Source organism: Stegodyphus dumicola, chromosome X2 (genome assembly GCF_044657685.1).
Source record: "Stegodyphus dumicola isolate Sdum_Otavi_A_Nest chromosome X2, ASM4465768v1".
In the NCBI taxonomy this organism is placed as follows: Eukaryota; Metazoa; Arthropoda; class Arachnida; order Araneae; family Eresidae; genus Stegodyphus; species Stegodyphus dumicola.
The window spans coordinates 172,005,908-172,024,809 of record NC_140781.1 but is presented as its reverse complement, the minus strand read 5'-3'; the positions used below and the strand labels follow the sequence as shown (position 1 = coordinate 172,024,809).

Here is an 18,902-nt window from a genome sequence, read left to right as displayed (position 1 = left end):
TAAAAAGACAAAAAAGTTGTGTTAGCAAAGATGAGTTTAAATGCAGCTTAATAAACTGCAAGCTCAGCAAAAGCATAAAAGCCATAATAAACCCTTTGGTGCGACGTTAAAAACTGAACTGTTTCAGATTTTCTTTTTCCTTCAAGGAATATTTTCTAACCGTGTTTCAACTACTTCTTCTTAACTGTGCAGTAAGAAAAAATAATCAAATATGTAACTAGTGGTTAAATAATTATGAAACGCATTCTGTCTTAATTAATTAAGAAAATTGTTATCTATTCATACACAATGATTTGAAATGTTTTCGTTGGTTTAAAAAACAAGACGGCACATAATTTCGAATTCACTGCGATTTAATTTTCATTGTTTATTATTACTACTATTATCATTTCATCTATTGGCATCTTTAAGTCTTATTTTGAGTTCACGTTTTCATTGCTATTATATTTTTAAGTGTGGTTTTTCTTTTTATTGCGTTTTCATAAAAATATAAATGCAACAAAGAGCTGTACCCAACTAAACACGACAAGATAGAAAAAAAATGAATAGGGAGTTATTTTCCAATACGAAGTCGATCAGACCCTTTGAAAACCATTCTGTTATCAATATAGCAAATTTCAGTTCAAATTCGGTTTTTACAAAATTTAGTAAAGGAGACACGTTATAAAATTCGGATAAAAGAAGGAAACAGGACTCCAGTCTCGTCTTATTTTCTTTTTATCTCAATTTAAAACAATGGAAACTGGTAAAAACGATAAGTCCAAAGTTCGAAACAAAATTTAAAAACTGACATATTTTTTATTCCTTAACCTCAAGCAAGAAATAAGCAAATCTACATTCGAAGACCCGATTGTACAGGGTGCGGCAGCGTTCATAGCGTAATTTGACTTGCGTAGCATAATAACGTACTGTATGAATGCACGTCAGCTCGTGCCGCATTCGTGTACTAATGAGCTGCCATTTCGAGTGTGACAGTGATATGGATCGTTGGAGTGCACAGCATAGTGCCTTTGCTGTTGAAAGTTATTTCAAGAATAACTACTCTGCTATTACTACCCAGCGTCTATTTCGGCAACGTTTCAACTTGGGACGTTATGGGAAAGTTCCAGATGGACGGACCATTGCGACAGACATTTCCAGATAGAGTAATTTCCCGTTTTAGTGACATTTCCTAGCCGCCTCGCTCACTTGATCTTTCATGTGCCGACTTTGGGGGCACCTGAAGCAAGAAGTTTTCCGAACACGTTGTGCCACCATTCCTGAGTTGAAGGATCGCATCCGAACTGCCGTCGGCAATGTCCCAGGGAATACGTTACGCCGAGTTATGGCAAGCTTCCAACGCCGCCTAGATGAATGTGTTGTGCAGAGGGGGCATCATATTCAAAAAGTAATCCACGCAATGGACAATGGCTTACACATTAGTAAATGGCATACCTTTAACTATTTACATAAGAGGTAATAAATAAATTACAGTTACTGCCTTATGGTTTGCTTTTAATATCCTACTATGAACGCTGCCGCACCCTATAGTAGAGGAAATTCCTTCCTGAGTCATGACGTGGAAACAAGACTGAAGCTGAATGAGCTTTTAGCTCAATAAAAGGAACGTTGTTTGAAGGAACTAACACAGTAACAAGGCTCATAGTGCAAAATCTGAGTGTTGGCCTCAGCGCCAAGAAGAAAAATTATTTATCGAGGAAACGATGCAAAGGAAGAAAATATAAACATTCTGAAGTACCTAAAGAGAAAAACAGAAACACAAAAACTGTAGATACGAATCAATTCCTTATTCAGGAATTATGAGCAGTAGGGACCTGGCAGCCATCTGGGAAAGAACTTGTAATTTTTGCATGTTTGTTTATTTAATTATTGCAAACTACTACAGCGCAATCTGCCTTAGAGGGAAAATGTCTTTTTGAAGGACTTTTTAAGGAAAACTCACCCGTAGGCTCGTTACACACGACCAAATCCACGGCAACGCCCATGCAGCCAGAATATTCGCCAAGACTCGAACCCGGGTTGAATTACCATTATTTAGTGGGTTTGTAAGGATCTTAAGTTTTACTAACGTTTATTTTATTTTAAATCTTTACTATCACTTCTTATTTTCTACTTCCGGCCAGAATTATAAGCGTGAAGGAGTTTATGCAAAGTTGTCTGGCGAACGCCAAGTATTTAAGTGTGGCCTTTTTGCCAAGCAGAAGAGAGGAAGCCGTGAGTTCGAAGCAGGCCGCTTACCTTAGAAGTTACGCAGTTGCTACTTTGCCTTCCAGGCCAGAGGTTTTAATCCTCTTGATAAATTAAACGTATTGTAGTGTTCACAGTCTCTGTGCTACATACGCTTTCTGTTATTATAAGGCCAATCTTATTCTAAAGTTAAATTAGAGTTTAGTTTTATTTTGATATCTTTTAAGTTAGACCCCGAGTGGAGGGTCATTGTATTCCGAAGTACGGAAGTCATTGTATATAAAGAAAAAAATAAAGGGTTTTGTATACCCTTCGTCTGTATCCTGTCTACTTACTACAATTAGTGAACATAGCTTTAGTAAGCTCTCTGTTCTAGTCAGGTCATTGTATGTTTCCGAAGAAGGTAAGAAGAAACATTGAACCTGATAGTGGCGCCCGACGAAGAATAACCATGGCCGAGTTTCAAGAAGAACCTGTGCTGCCTGCAGAAACAGCTCAGAATCCAGAAATGCCAGCTGCCGCCCTGGAAGGATTTGGGTATATTGTCCAGACCATGCGCGCTTCGATGAAACCGGAAGCAACGTTTAATGGAAACTCACAGGTAACCAGTTTTTTGGAAAAATTGGATGACCACTTCATGCTCTACCCCGTGCACGAGTTTCAAAAAGTTACCTTAGCTACCAGCGCTTTGAGGGGCCAAGCGCTTAACTGGTTCAAATGTATCGGCAGAAGTCTCTTGGGTCAAGCAGGAAGTCCCACCTATACCTACGAAAATTTCAAGACTGCCCTACTAAAAGCCTTCCCTGTTGTAAGGGATCGTGCGAAATTAGAAACAGAACTGTTCAGTATATATCAACAAAGAATGGAAAACCTCTCCAGGTTTATTTTAAGAAAAATTCACGTTTTCAAGCTCTTGTATGGAAACCGTCCGGATCCTGAAATAATTCAAGTGATTTTGCCGAGGTTACTACCCCAAGTGCAAGACTTTATTGAATTGAGAAATCCGACTACACTGGAAAAATTATTTGAGCTAGCAATCCAGTTTGAAAGTAGAAGAACGGCGGACGTCGAAAGAAGACGCCAATATCAACAGCGAAACCAATTTGGTACGCCAAGACTACAGCAAACTCAAGGACATGGCTACGGAGAAAAAGCGAATCAGTGGGCAAGGAAACCCGAGCATTCAAAAACAGCCGGCGAACGTCGACAGTTCAATAGCAACCCAGGAAAAAAGTCTCAAGGCCAGTGGAGAAAGAAGGAAAGCACCGAAAGAAAAAATAATTTAAACTAAAACGGATTTCTGCTGACGAGAGGGTGCGGAAATCCGAAGGCCACGAAAACCCCTCTTCCTACAAGTTAAATACAGTAATGGTGAAAAATTTAACTCTTCCGAAGATTGAAGTCTTGGTAAATAATATCCCGGCCACCGCACTCCTGGATACCGGCGCGCAGTGTTCCTGTGTGGCAGAAGTCTTTTTTAGAAAGTATTTTCGCAAATACCGCATATATAATGCGGATAATACAACAGTATTAGCGGCGCAAGGAGAACAATGTAAGTGCGTAGGTAAAGTACCTTTGTACATCCGTATCAAGGACGAACAAGTAAAGGTGATGTTTTTTATAGTAAAGAATTTGCAAGCACACTTAATACTAGGAATAGACTTTCTTTCAGACGCACAAGCTACACTGGATTTTAATGAAGCGTCTCTTAAGCTGACGATGCAACCAGTGTGTGTAGAAAAGGTTGAACCGCCAAGGGTAAATCTCGACCACCTGCCTAATGACGAGCAAGATAGAATCCGACAAGTGGTAAGTGAATTTGCTTCCTTATTTAGTGATATTCCAGGATTTACCCAGGTTACTAACCATAGTATTGACACCGGAGATGCATTGCCGGTTCGTCAAAAACCATACCGGTATGATAAGAATAAGGAAAAAATTATAGAATGGCATATTACCGATATGCTACGTAAAAAGATCGTAACGCCTATCTCAAGTAGTTATGCTAGTCCGGTGGTTTTATGTAAGAAAAATAATGATTATCCTTTGGAGCATCCAAAAAGGTGGAGATTCGCTATTGATTACCGTAAATTAAATTCCATAACGAAATATCCGGTATATCCGTTACCGATTATAGAAGAAATTTTAAGGAACATAAAATCAACCAAATTTATGACAACTTTAGACTTAACGAATGGTTATTTTCAAATAGGGATCAGGCCTGAGGACGTGCCTAAGACTGCTTTTATAACCAAGTCTGGCACTTATGCATTTTTGCGAATGCCGTTTGGCCTTTCAGGCGCCCCAGCAACATTTCAGCGATGCATGGACATTGTGTTAAGACCTGTTCTCGGAAAGTCCACATTTATCTATTTAGACGATATCATTATTACTAGTGATAATCTAGACCAACATGTACAGGATTTAAGACAGGTGTTTTCTTTATTAAATGAGGCCGGTCTAAAAGTTAATGTCGAAAAATGCAAATTTGCAGCCCCTGAATTAAAATATTTAGGTTACAAAATATCGCAAAAAGGGATCGAGACAGATGAATCAAAAATAATCGCGGTACAAAAGTATCCCACTCCAAACACGGCAAAGAAGCTCTCTTCTTTTCTAGGACTTTGTTCATATTATAGGTCCTTTATAAAAGATTTTGCGGCTATCGCTGAGCCATTGTTAAAATTAAAAAGGAAAAAGGCAAGATTCTCGTGGACGGCCGAAGCCAATAGTGCTTTCGAAAAATTAAAACAAGCATTAACGCAAGCCCCTGTGTTGAAATTTCCTGAAAAGGATGAAAATTTAGAAATTTCAGCGGATGCTTCGGATTATGCGGTAGGAGCGGTACTTTCGCAAAATCAGCAGCCAGTAGCATTTTTTAGCCGAACTTTAAATCAAACACAAAGAAACTATTCCGCGACCGAGAGAGAGGCACTTGCAGTTCTGTTAGCAGTGCAAAAGTTCCGAGTCTATTTTGGAAAGGCGCCGATAACAGTATATTCTGATCATGCGGCGGTAACTAGATTGTACTCTGGAAAAAATTTATCCCCAAGGTTAATAAGATGGGCACTCAAGCTGCAAGAATATAATCTGGTAATCAAGCATACCCCCGGAAAGGAAAATATCGTAGCAGATGCCCTGTCACGAATTAAATTAGACGAACAGGGTAATACCGTAAAAGTTGCAATGCTGACAGCGTGTACAATAAATTCCCGAGAAACTGTAATAACCGAACTGGGTAAGGATCCTGAGTTTGGAAGTATTTATGAGTATTTGAAGGATCCTGAAAATTTTAGCCACCAAGATATTGTGGCGATAAGAAATAGGGCGGCCCATTACGAACTAATAGATGGTCTATTATTTTATACAAAAACTACGAATTCCAACAACGAATTTCGACCTGTTATCCCAGCTAGTCTTAGATTAAATATCCTGCAAGAGCTCCATGACAGCCCTTTAGCTTCTCATGCTGGTATTCGAAAAACTACTCAACGCGTACGCGAGGCAGTCTACTTTCCTGAACTGCAAAAGTTAACAAGGGCGTATGTCCAGTCCTGCCCAACATGTCAAGCCGTTAATTATATTAATTTCCGCCCGGCCGGGTTTCTAAATAGTATTAAATCCGAATTTCCAAATGAAATAATCGGTATCGATTTATTGGGCCCTTTCCCAAAAAGTCAGTTAAACAAAAGTCGCTATCTCCTTGTTATAGTTGATCATTTTAGTAAATGGACCGAAATTGTTCCCTTAAAACGAGCCTCCGCGAAATTAGTTACCGATTCTATTTTAAATAAATATATTTTAAAATACGGGGCGCCCCTAAAAGTTATATCGGATAATGGTCCTCAATTTGTAAGTAATATATTTGAAGACATGTGCCAAAAACTGGGCATACGTCATTTAAAAATGGTCCCGTATCGGCCGCAATCAAATATAGCGGAACGGGTCAACAGAAATATAGTGAAAATTATCCGTAGTTATGTTAAAAATTTTCATAAAAGCTGGGATAACTATGTCAATGAATTTGCTTTCGCCCTTAGGACCGCAAAACATGATACAACGGGAAAAACTCCTGCTGAGTTATTTCTAGGCAGAAAGATTATAACACCGTTAGATAAACTATTTTATGTGCAACAAAGAGCCCCAGAATTTAAAATGGGTGATATAGAAAAACTAATAAAAGAAGCAAAAAAGAATACAGAAGTAGCACAGAGAAAACAGAAACTCTATTATGACTTGAAACGACGGGGAGTAACTTATAAAGTAGGGGATGAAGTTTTAAAAATTAAGCATTCACTTTCTTCAGCACCAGAAGATAAAACTGCCAAATTTTTCCCACGCTTTGAAGGACCATATGTTATAGAAAAAATAACTCACGCTGTTGTAGTATTAAAGGCAAGAAATGGTGAAACCTGTTCCGCAAACATTGACCAGATAAAACCATTCTATGACCGTAATAAAATGCAAATCTTTTCAGATCTTTTGCAGGATCCGGTACGGCAGACACCGCAGGTACAAGTTCCAGAGGTGGGAAAACGACAAGTACAAGGGCAAGCCAATGAGAGACAGAAGCAAGTAAAAAGAAAATTGCCCCGCGGAAAAATTGAAGGTACAAAGAAAAAGAAGCCGTTCCACCGTCCAAAAAACAGAGTTCACGAACACCCCCAGAATGAAGAAGGGAGAAGGCCGACGTATGTGGAAAAGACCGGGAGAAAGGACGGCAACTATAACCCGGCTGTGAAACGGAAGATTGACTCATCCGACAGAACTCTCCGCAGCAAAAGTCGCCGAACTGCGGAAGGGCCATCAGCGGCGGAGGAAAAAGTACAAGAAAAATTTGAACGGCCAACAACGAGGTCCAAGCAGGATCACGACAGAAGTTTCCCGGTTCCACCAAGACCAGCTGCCTTCAAGCGGCCAAGACCACAAGCAGAGGACAGAAGGAAGATGTTCAAGGGTGGCCGTAGTGGTGAAAAACGGAAGCTTCCAGAGGAAAGCACTGAAGGGCGAGCCCGTACAAGAAGGAGGATCAACCAAGCAACGGTCTGCAGCACCTTTAAAGACTGGGCCCAGAAAAGGATGTCTGAATATTACAAAGATAAGTAAAATTTTATGTTACTTTACAAACTTAAGTTAATCTTTCATTCTTACTGCAAGTGGCAGATTTGAAGAAGTTTTACCTCATGCGAGGTCTACCTTTATCGCCAAAAGGGCGAGAAATGAGTTGTGACCGATTTTCTTATTATGTTTTTCAATTACTCGCGCGTAAAACTAAAGTTGATGTATAATAGCGTTGTCTAAAGACTTAAATATTGTAAAAAGTTATTGTATAAATTTTATTTAAAACATTCTAACAAGAAAGAAGTTTTAGTCTGAAAGACTTTTTGAAATGTAGTATTATTTCAATGTAGAAAGAATTGGCACTTGCTTTGAAAAGAATAGAAGTTAACAATGTACTACTAATGGATGTTTTCAAATGTGTAAAATTAACGGCATCTTGATATGTTCTTGTATACATGTGAACTGTTATTTTGAATGTTTAGAAATACCGTGATATGGTAAAAGTGAAAGTAATGTTAAAAAATTTGTTATTCGTGTGACTGTAAAGATTAAATCATGCTGAATATGTGTTAAAGGTTGAATGATGTAGTTAGGCTCTCTGACGCTACACTTTAGAGTTAGCCACTTTCAGAATAGTACCTCAGGGTCTAGAGTTGAAATTAGGGTGTGTTAAGAGGTCTCGTATGTTGAATTTTAACACGTTAGTGTTTTGATTGTAGGAGGAAGTGTTGAACACATAGACAGAAACACATTCGTGTTTGGTGTTTTTACAACACATGTCAGAGAGCACGGGGAGAGATAATTAAAATAGTCATGAATGAAATAAGAATGTTAAGAAAAGTATATGTTATTTGCAATGTCATTCTGTAACATTTCATTAAACTAGTTTTCCTTCCAGATCTCTGGAAGGAACCAGAATTGAATAAAGCTCCTGTTTTGATGCAGTACAGATGAAAAAGAAAAAAGATTGTTGTATATTCCGGGAGCTGCTATTGTAACAAATTTCTTTCTTTTAAATTTTTCTAGTTTCTAGCGAAGCATTTTTTTGTTAAAGGTTGGCCTCGCGTTAGTTTCTAGAGCTAAAAGTTTTCAACAAGGTCGTTTTAGACCTCAGTTTCAAACTAATTAACTCTGGCGGGAAGTATGTAAGGATCTTAAGTTTTACTAACGTTTATTTTATTTTAAATCTTTACTATCACTTCTTATTTTCTACTTCCGGCCAGAATTATAAGCGTGAAGGAGTTTATGCAAAGTTGTCTGGCGAACGCCAAGTATTTAAGTGTGGCCTTTTTGCCAAGCAGAAGAGAGGAAGCCGTGAGTTCGAAGCAGGCCGCTTACCTTAGAAGTTACGCAGTTGCTACTTTGCCTTCCAGGCCAGAGGTTTTAATCCTCTTGATAAATTAAACGTATTGTAGTGTTCACAGTCTCTGTGCTACATACGCTTTCTGTTATTATAAGGCCAATCTTATTCTAAAGTTAAATTAGAGTTTAGTTTTATTTTGATATCTTTTAAGTTAGACCCCGAGTGGAGGGTCATTGTATTCCGAAGTACGGAAGTCATTGTATATAAAGAAAAAAATAAAGGGTTTTGTATACCCTTCGTCTGTATCCTGTCTACTTACTACAATTAGTGAACATAGCTTTAGTAAGCTCTCTGTTCTAGTCAGGTCATTGTATGTTTCCGAAGAAGGTAAGAAGAAACATTGAACCTGATAGGTTTAGCCAATCGCCGTTGGTGGATTCAACCATAGATGAAGAATGGAGCTGGAAAACAGTTGCAGCAGCAGAATAAAAGGTGGAAGAGATGCTGACCAAGAAATGAGGAAAGAAGTGAGCGAAAAAGACATAGTCAAGATAACAAAGCTATGAATGCATGATAACATCAAATCATATATAATGCACTTATGAAATTATTTGCTTCCAAGGCATTTTGAAAGATTTATAATTGAAGTGAAGCTAGTGGTAAGTGTAGGGGGCTCGCACGAGCCCCCGTGCACTTGTTAATTTTGTTAAATTTGTCTCTAATTTGCAAACCCTTGTTTTTTTATTTGTCAGGCATTCCAAGATAAGCACATGTCTTCGATGTCATAATCTCACTTTGATAAGAGTTAAGTTTTATATTAAAGCACGAAGTAAAAAACAATAAATTTGTGGGAATTTTGCTGAGATGCTTTTAACAGAAATACTGTATGAAGCTCCTAATAGTGTAAAGAAGTCAGTATGGAGACTATATCTTTTAGTAGTGCTGAAGCTGAATGAGCTTTTAGCTCAATAATTAATATTTCTGGAAAAAAAAAAGAAAAAAAAAAAAAAAAAGATCTTTGACTGTACAACACATTTTACGTTTAATGACAATCTTCTTAAGAGGAAGTTTTCAAGAGACTTCTACAGCATTTTCGAAAAATTATCGCTTGTCCTAAAATCCTCTTAAAAAATAAACTGAGATGAAAGAAGAAAATGGATATGGCAGCTTCGGAATAAATTGTGCCGCATAATTAAATGTATTCTTTATTTTACTTAATTTCTGTGATATTTTGCAATTTTTTCTTTTTAATTTGAAAGAGTTCTTTTTTATATTTTCGCGTTCATGGACAATTATCTGTAAATTTTACTTCTGTGAAAAGTGAAACATTTAATTAGAATCTGATATTTTGTTTCTAAAAGACAAAACTCAGCCTTTTGATAAAATTTTCATAGCTCATCACTGAAGTACACCACTTCTTCCTAAGTCAAATTTAAAGAACACAAAAATACGGAAGTTAACAGGGATAGTTAACTGAGTACGTCAAAACACGCGAAACTAGCTGCCGAAGAAAACTGCTACCTTCTTGGAGAGCTTTTATGCAAAATGATTCGTATTCACAATTCGCATGGGACAAAAACTCCATGCAATTTGCTTTTCAGCCATTGTGAATACAGCCCAGAAAGGGCGGTGGGAATTGTTAAGGCTGAGGAACACCCTCGGCCTTAGCGATTCAGTTACTGATTGGCTTCGAAGATAGATAATAATAATAGAATGAGAACCACAATCGGTTAGATTTATCTTCTTCTGTATTTAATTAGATTTCACGAACCTAAAAAAGTTAAACTGATCTTAAAGGGTAAAAGCATTACTGAATAGCTCTTGATTTAATGAATTTTCTTGAATTATTTTCAATTCTTAAATAACTTGTTAAATAGTTTCAGTTCTTTAAATACCTTGTTAGAATCATAAATACAGTTTATAAATTTTCTCTTCCATATTGCTTATTACTATAAAGCAACTAGCGTTGTCAATATGATGGCTTAATCTCATGAAGTTTTCTTTTTCATACTTATCTTAAAAGTTATGACTTATGCTTCAAATATCAGTGTAAAGATCTTTAATTGCTTTTATTCAGTCAATAGCTGGGAGATTCTAGGAAGTCATTTATGGTAATACCATTTAAAATTCTCAACTCTGCTTTTATTGTAAGAGAAAATCAGAAATTAACGGAATCGAGGAAAATTTTAAGTTAACTGGAAGAGAACACATTTCATATCTCGAAGAGAAAAATTGAAATCTAATTTAAATTGAGGCAACCATTTGAGAATATTTATCTAATTTTTATTGACAAAAACTGCATCGAAATGACTAAACTATATTGTTCTTTCGCAGAATCTGGTATAATAAAAAAGTGGTTCCAGAAAATTGCAGCCTTCGAGACATAACACTCATTTGACAAACTTGGCTGATTGGCTGGAATATTATCATTTCCGATTAATGGTAGATATCAAGAATCAGGGATCTGAAATTCTTGGTATGGATTTGAGCTGTAATTTAAACAAAATTAAAGGAATAAGTTTAGCTTAATGCTGATTTTTCCATTTTTGAAAATATTGCATTAAATTTATATACACCTGATTTTATTGCATTATGACATTTTTTTCTTTAAACATTTCTATATTTTGATTGCGCGTTTCTTCAATGTCTAGTAAAATAATTGCCCGAATAGTAGGTGTGGAGAAAAAATGCAGAAATAACAAAAAGCTGCAAGTCTAAGATTAATTTTTTAACATTAAAGATAAAGAAAGCAGTTGATGACTTGACGTGCTTGAACTTTATTCTTTTTATGGGTATTCTAGATTATGCATAAAGAATTATGCATAAAACTTTATCTTGGTATTCCTGGGCTTGGAGAACAATGATAAAGGATAATTTGGAAAAAAATCATAAATAATCTATTTAATGTTTCATTAATGCTGGTTTAAACTTAATTCCTTTCATTCCTGTAGACGAGCTTAAAGAAGAGTGGAACCCTGTCTTAATTGAGCTGTTAGATTTTTACATAATATTAAGAATTAAATACAGTGATTATTGTATTGCAAATTTTACATGTTATGATAAAAATTTTGAACATTATGGTGCAATCTGAATTTTGCTATTTGATAAACTAAGAAATGAAGTTACATGACGTGGAGGACATTTAATTACATTTCTGTTTTAAAATTAACTTGGAAAGGCCATTGCAATTTTGAAGCACCGTTTTTAGCTGAATTCTTGGGTTTGACCAATATTGATGTTACGCTCTGTCCTTCACTCCGGATTTTTTCCTTTCTTTTTAAAACATCTGGGGGAATTAATTTCCATTTTGAGAAGAGGGTTAAAATTTTCATTTCTGTGATGCGATTTTCTGCATGATTTTCGCCCTGGGAACGGATACGGTTGATTTCGGGTGCCTTTTTCCATATGAAATGGATTGACAAGGCTGGTCCGACTCACTTTTTCTTCTGATATTTTCTGATTTCATTTGTATAATAGTGTCTCACAATCCTTTACATGACTTTACTTCTGTCTTCCTTGTCACAGCTATGTAATGGAACTGGTGCTTTATCTGGCTTGATGTCCCTTGAAGTTCATTCTCGCGCGAAAGGTCTGCCGCCTTCCCTCAGCTAAATGCCGAGTTGCTTCGGTTTCTCTTCCATCATATGCCGCGTACGATTGTACCGTCGATGGTTTCTTTGTTGTACGGGTGAGTTCTGGATGCCTGCCGGTGAAATGGAGTATATGCGGCGGGGGTATCTACCAACTTTTCATCGTACTTTTGCATTCAGGGCCGACGGCATTTTCGCTTAATAATAGAGGAAGGCTGTTTTGACGATCGGATTTTCTCTAGTTTTACGTCCTACAAACTTCATATCCAGAGCGCCGTCTGTCCTACCGGTATGCTTCTTGATCCAGTGAATCCGTGCCCAGCACTTTCCGCTTCAGTCACTACAGTGTCTTTTCAAGATTAAGTTAAATACTTTTGTTCTCTATTCTTCTTGCTCTTTTTATACCGAAAATTTCTTCTTCCTCAAAGAAATTCTGTCTAAAGGTAAAGTCTCTCTCTCGAAGAAGAAAGCTGAAATTTGTTTGACGGAAACTGATTATTTTTGAATTTATTTATTTGACACATACAACTGTTAGAGGGTAGTAATCTGTGTGGATACTGGAGCGTAGAAATAAAATGTAAGTATTTAGCTATTAAATGATGCAAGCTTTAGTTTTAATCTTATTTGATCAAGAAACTGTTATGATTTTTTATTTGATTTTTTTTAATTGATTATATTGGTATGGAATCGTGGCTAGCAGTAGTTAGAGAGTATTTTCCTCATTTTTCTTTGGTTTTATAACTATGCCTGAATTTCAAAATTATCCTGTATAATATATGCATATAAAATGCGCTGCATAATTTGTATTACTATATTTAGTATTACAATAAGTAATGCTATGCAACGTGCAATATAATTTATTGAAAGTTAGTAATGTTTTACAAAGCATAGTTTAATTCAGAAGTCAAACAACAAAAATAAGCGTTATATTTTCAAATTTCACTGTGCAAATTCGAAAAGATAACGCTGATTTTTGTTGTTTGACTTCTAAATTAATACTTGCTCGGTGTGTTATTGTATCTTAAACATAATTCATCAATTAAACTTAAAACCATATTTATGCATGCTGCGAAAATATCCCTTTATTCGAAACGATGTTCTTCTATTATCTAAATTCTGAAGAAGGCGCAACAAGCGGAGAAAGAATAGTCATGTCCAAAATAAAACAGTATACTATCACTGCTAAATTTATAGACTTGGGTACATCCTGGAAATGTCTTTTGATTCCTTTAGACCCTATTGTATTACTCACGTTTTGTAGAAAACAATTTCCATAAAAGTTGCCTTTACAACAATTGTAAATAAAGCTCAGAGCCAGACACAGCAAAATACGGGGTATTCTTACGGCAATCTGCATTCAGGCGAGAACGGTTATATATTATATTTTCCAGGATAAAACAAAACTCAAAGTATATGCACGTATCCATTAAAAGAATAGAAATACAAAAGGTATTGGATGGTGAATTTTAATTTTTAATATTTCTTTCAAGAAGATACGACATTAAAATTAAACGTTTTCATAACAGCATACTAGAAAATTCAGGAATTTACAAAAAATATTGAATAGCGATACTGCAGTTTCCGTTAATTTAAATAGTTCCAATAGAGTGGCAAATTTCTTTTGAACTTTTTATATTGAAAAGCAGATATTGTTTTAAATTCAAATGAAGTCAGAAAACTGGCTCATACCAATCTGCCGCTTTTGTCATTTTCATTCTACATTGCTAACAAAAAAACATAAACTATATACTCGTAGATGAACTGTATACAGAGAAAAATCGCCTGATTGCAGCTCAATCTGGAATGCACATCCGGAAGGAAATTTAAAACAAAAATTGAAAAATTAAGTCTAGAAAATCTAAGGTAACAATGTTCATTAGGCAGAGAAGGATATTTGTTTGTATTCTTTTTTGGGCGAATACCTTTTGTCCTCCGAGATCCAGAGATTGCATCCGAACATAACTAGTTTGTGTTGGAAATCGATTCCAGATGTTCATAGGGGCTGAATAGATGGATTTTCATGGATTTCCCCACTTTTAACTTAAACTCTAATTTCTCTTATAAATCCCTCTTCTTAAGCAAATATATGTATTTTTCCCATAATATGATATACATTTCCAGCAAGCCCTTTCAATGAAGTAATAAGACCTTTTATAATAAATTTGAATCGTTATATTTTATATTGTGAATCGTCATCTCGACAATTTTAAGCCTTAAGGTGTTAGCTCCAATAAGATTTGCTAGATTTATTTATTGTTACCGTTAATAACTCTGCATGACCCGAATATTTACAACGAATATTTTTACTCTTATGCATTTCCATTGCTACTGCAACTTTAATAAGGAGTTTCAGTTGAACTTTCATTAAAGTTTTCTAGTTTTTAAAACATTAAATAAAAAACTAAATGCATCAAATAAAAATAAACATTAAATAAAACCTACAAATAAAAGATTTGAAGCGATTAATTAAGTAATTAATACACTGAAATCAATTCTGTTCTCTTCTATTTTGTTACACATACGATATATTACACTACAGACGAGTTTTGTGACAAAGTGTATTTGAAAAGAATGGTATCTCAGTTCCCATATTTTTTCTCAAACTACCAAGTTTACTGTCTCGGAAAAAGAAACCTTTGCATTTTTTTTCCACTGTATAGAAGGAAATTACAAAGCATAATGTTTAAAGCTGCGGCTCTAAAAACCTCTTTATAGAATTCCCCATTTAATTAACAGTATTTTGAAACATTAGGTGATTAGTGTTGATGGCGCGCAATACAAAATCTAAATTATATATAATAATATATTCACTAACGTGTCAGATATAATTATCATAGTTTCATATAAAGCAATAAAATCCTATTTATTCGTCCCCTCTCTTATATATTGTTCTTTAAAATGCAATAAAACGTTACATTTATTGTAAAGACTCAGTGAAACAATGTGCAAACACTAATAATTCAAAAAGAGAAAAAAAGTACTGTGACTATATTAAAATGTCGGATGACATCATTTGTCAAATAATTTTGGTAGTTTTGTGGAAAATCCGAATTTTATCCGAAACTTATTTTCCCTCTTTATTGAAAATATGGCAAAGAAATGGAAAAATAGGCCAGAATTTTAGCCACAGTTTACAAAAGTAGCATCATAAACTACATTACACGACTGTATGATTTTAATTCTATTCATAAAATTTAACAAGCTCTCTTTAACGATCAGGCTAAATATTATAAAATATATTTCAGTATAATTCAATAAATGTCACACATTTCTGCCAGTTAACACATTTTTCATGAGAGGCGTTCCTATCAGCTTTTTCACACTCTAACCAAAATCATTACCTTAAAATAAATCCAATTACAAAAATACAAACATTTCTGAGTAGCTTCAAATTATATACACCTGTAAACTTTGAAGCATATTTTTCATCATTTTTGAAGTAAAATAGAATGATATTTCTTGAAAAGTTAAATAACATTATTTGTTTATATTTCTTGATTATATATCATTAATTTCAAATAAAATTGCATCACTTTTCTTCTAAGATCACAGGCTCTTATTTCTGTTACACTTTTCAGAAAGTCAAGTGTCAAAAACTGAATTTCATGTAACAGACTCTGTTTGCAGAAATAAAATAATGCATGCATTTTTATGCTTTTTTAATAACAAAATATTATTAATTAACGATCAACTAACTTGTTGGTCATTAATTAATAATATTTTATGTTGCCTGTTAATTTCAGCTCATTTAGTGCTGAAAATTAATGATTGAATTATTTTAACAGACTGAACAAATTACTGAAAACTCTTTATTAGGATGATAAACATTTATATTTAAAAAAACTACTAAAAGTACTTTGTTCAAATCACAGCGTATGCTTTCAAGAATCCAACTGTGAAACATCGATTTATAACATGAAAAATGAAAAAAAGCAAGGTTCATGTAAATGAAAAACAGCATCAATATGATGAGAGAATAATTAAGTCATCATGCTTCTAACTGTACAAAATTAAAAAAAAAAGCGTTAAACTGGATACAAATCTCACTTTTATCTTCATTGCACGAAACTGCATAACATTTCAATTCGCATTAATTACAGAATGAAAATGCGAAATGTTTTATGATATTGCACGTGAGGTAAATTAAAGACTAGACACTTTTTAACACGCTTCTTCGTGATTAATTGTTCAACAATATTTTTGTGTGCCTTTAAAGTAAATGTCACTAACGTGGAATAAAATTTTGATGCTGGAAGCTGCGATGTATTATAACGTTGCGCGCCTCTAACTAGCACGCAACCAAGAGGTGACTGTGAAAGCTTGTATAAACCACAGAGTCTTATAAAGGGTTTAAGTCCCTTTTTATTCAACGTACTAATTTACAATTGCGTTCTCTTGACGCTTACAAACGGTGCCAACTCGGCAGTCAAAATAAAAATAAAAACCTGAAAAGAAATTAAAGACAATATTCTAACTACGAGGCTCTCTCAAATAACTAACTCACCGCGTTTTACAATACGGCTGCTAATTCAGCAGACTTGAAGCTCACTGGAACAATTGCAACTACTTCCCGCCAAGCACATAGGCCGCAACGCGGGGTTTTTCAAATCTCTATAACTACCTCCGCGCTCGCTAAGTAAGAATAACTCTCTCTCACCGAACTTGTTTCCTTCTATTTAAATCATACTACTTCCGCTGATAATTTGAATGCTTGCGCGTTCTACTCAAATTTACATATTCTGGCATTGGCAGTTCCAGGGGAAAGTAAGGATTGACAGGAAAGATAGTTTAAACTTAAAATAAATGTTAGTTAAAATAAATATAAACCCTACAGTATAAAGAAAAAAGGCTACAGTAACACTGCATCAAAAGTCGCGAGCATACAAATATTCTTCATTTACCTTAAAATGACCCAATTAAATAGCACTTAAATTACTGTGAAATAAATTTCATACTACTTCAAGTAAAGCAGTATGTTTCGAGTCAGCTCTGAGTGTGTTTTCCATGAGTAAAGTAAGTTGGCAGTAAGCTGCAACAATACGAGGACAGCATCCGTGAAACTGCAAGTTAAGGTTGTCATTTAAATTTAATAAACAATAATGACTGCAGATATTAAAAGGCGCTGAAACCCATCTGCAAACGTAAAGGTGAAGCATCATAAATCATTTAAATTACGAACGCACCTACCTTAACGGAAGGAAGAAGAAAAGCAAATAACTTGTTGCAGACCAATCCGCCATCACAATCCGGGAGGTGTGCTGCATACTTTCGATTGCTACAAAGTATTCTTTAGTTCATTCAGCAGAAAGTCTGTTGATTGGACAGATAAACTTCTCTTCCGCCGGCGGAGATACTTTTTCCAGCTGATTTATTAGATCTTTAGAAACTGAGCAAACATTACATCTACCACTTCAGTGCTTTATAGGTACTTTGTTGTTTATACAATGAAATTGAACTTTTCTCTTTCTTCCTTACATCTCGTTTCTTTTATATATTTTCTGATAAAACTAACACCGACAAAATAAAAACCCTGAATATTAATTTGAAAGGGTATATCACAAAGGGAAGGGAAAAGAGTGAGCTGCGGAAATGTGAACACTACGTTTGTTGAGTAGGTTCGGTGTTGATGATGAAGAGAAAATATAATGATGATGTATACGATGTAATTTTTTTAACTTTATTATCATCTATTATTCTGAAGGCTTATTTGTTGCAGTAAATGTAGACTCCTATAACTATGAATTAGCAGATATTGAACATGGTAGGTATTAGAGTATCCTATCACTGTAAGGATTCTTTCGATAACTTTAAAACCATTATCAGTTTTAATCTGATTAATAACACTTAACGTAAAAATTTATGTATGCACATGTAAAATTTTACTTCTGTATTCTATGAAAGTGATATATTGTCATTTTAAGCACTTCTATTTTAACAACAGAAAATTTTCATTGCTTTTATATACCACAAACACTGCAACTGACAACGTTATGAGCATTCGTAATTTTCTGTTTATGTGTGCTAAAAGCAATTTCATATACTACAGATCCTACTTGAATTTTGTTCTAAAGAAACTTGTTGTTATTTTTATTGCTCTTATCCTGTTGATATATTATATATATTTAAAGATTTTTCTTTAGATGACAGAGGTAATCACTAACTTCTTTCCACAACTTATACGCATGGAAAGAAGACTAATTTATGTATATTATTTTTCCGTTAAAGTAAACCTACATAATTAGAATTTTTTTACATTAAAGTACTTAAAATGGCATTTTCTAATGTAACATACTGAAATATATTTCTCCATCTACATATGTTGCATTCGAGACTATTTTTTTTAATTATTTAATCGTAACTGGTAGAAATAAAAGTTATGTGACTTTAAAATTGTGGAAAACGTTCTTCGTGACAGAATATCTTAGTAGGAAATTATTGTAATTTTTATGTTTTCTCAGGGTGTTCGAAAAAGCCGGCTCCAGGCTTCTTTCCATAAACATTAAGCCTTGACTTTGTATTTCCAATTACAAAATTTCTTAAAATAAGATAGAGAATTTTAAGAAAGTTTCAGCGTTGAAGGGTAGTCCCGAAAAATTAAAATATAATAAATAAAATATTCCCATTTAGCAAGAATTCCATTTGGTAAAATACTGATTGTGCTTTAATAAATATACATAGTTAAATATACAAGTTTCCATACATTTACAAGCAAAATTCAAGAGATATTTTTAATATGGTAGTTAATATTTTCTGTAGCTCAT

The 18,902-nt window shown here is 34.7% G+C and overlaps 1 long non-coding RNA gene across 1 annotated transcript in view; it reads right to left on the bottom strand.

Annotated features, from left to right (window-relative positions):
* The window catches only part of LOC118184941 (uncharacterized), a 63,661-nt gene extending 46,167 nt beyond the window's left edge, over positions 1 to 17,494 (bottom strand). Inside the window, exon 1 of the long non-coding RNA XR_004757510.2 lies at positions 17,329 to 17,494. This is a non-coding gene — a long non-coding RNA (uncharacterized LOC118184941). The remainder of the gene's footprint in view (positions 1 to 17,328) is intronic.
* Between the last annotated feature and the right edge of the window lie 1,408 nt (positions 17,495 to 18,902).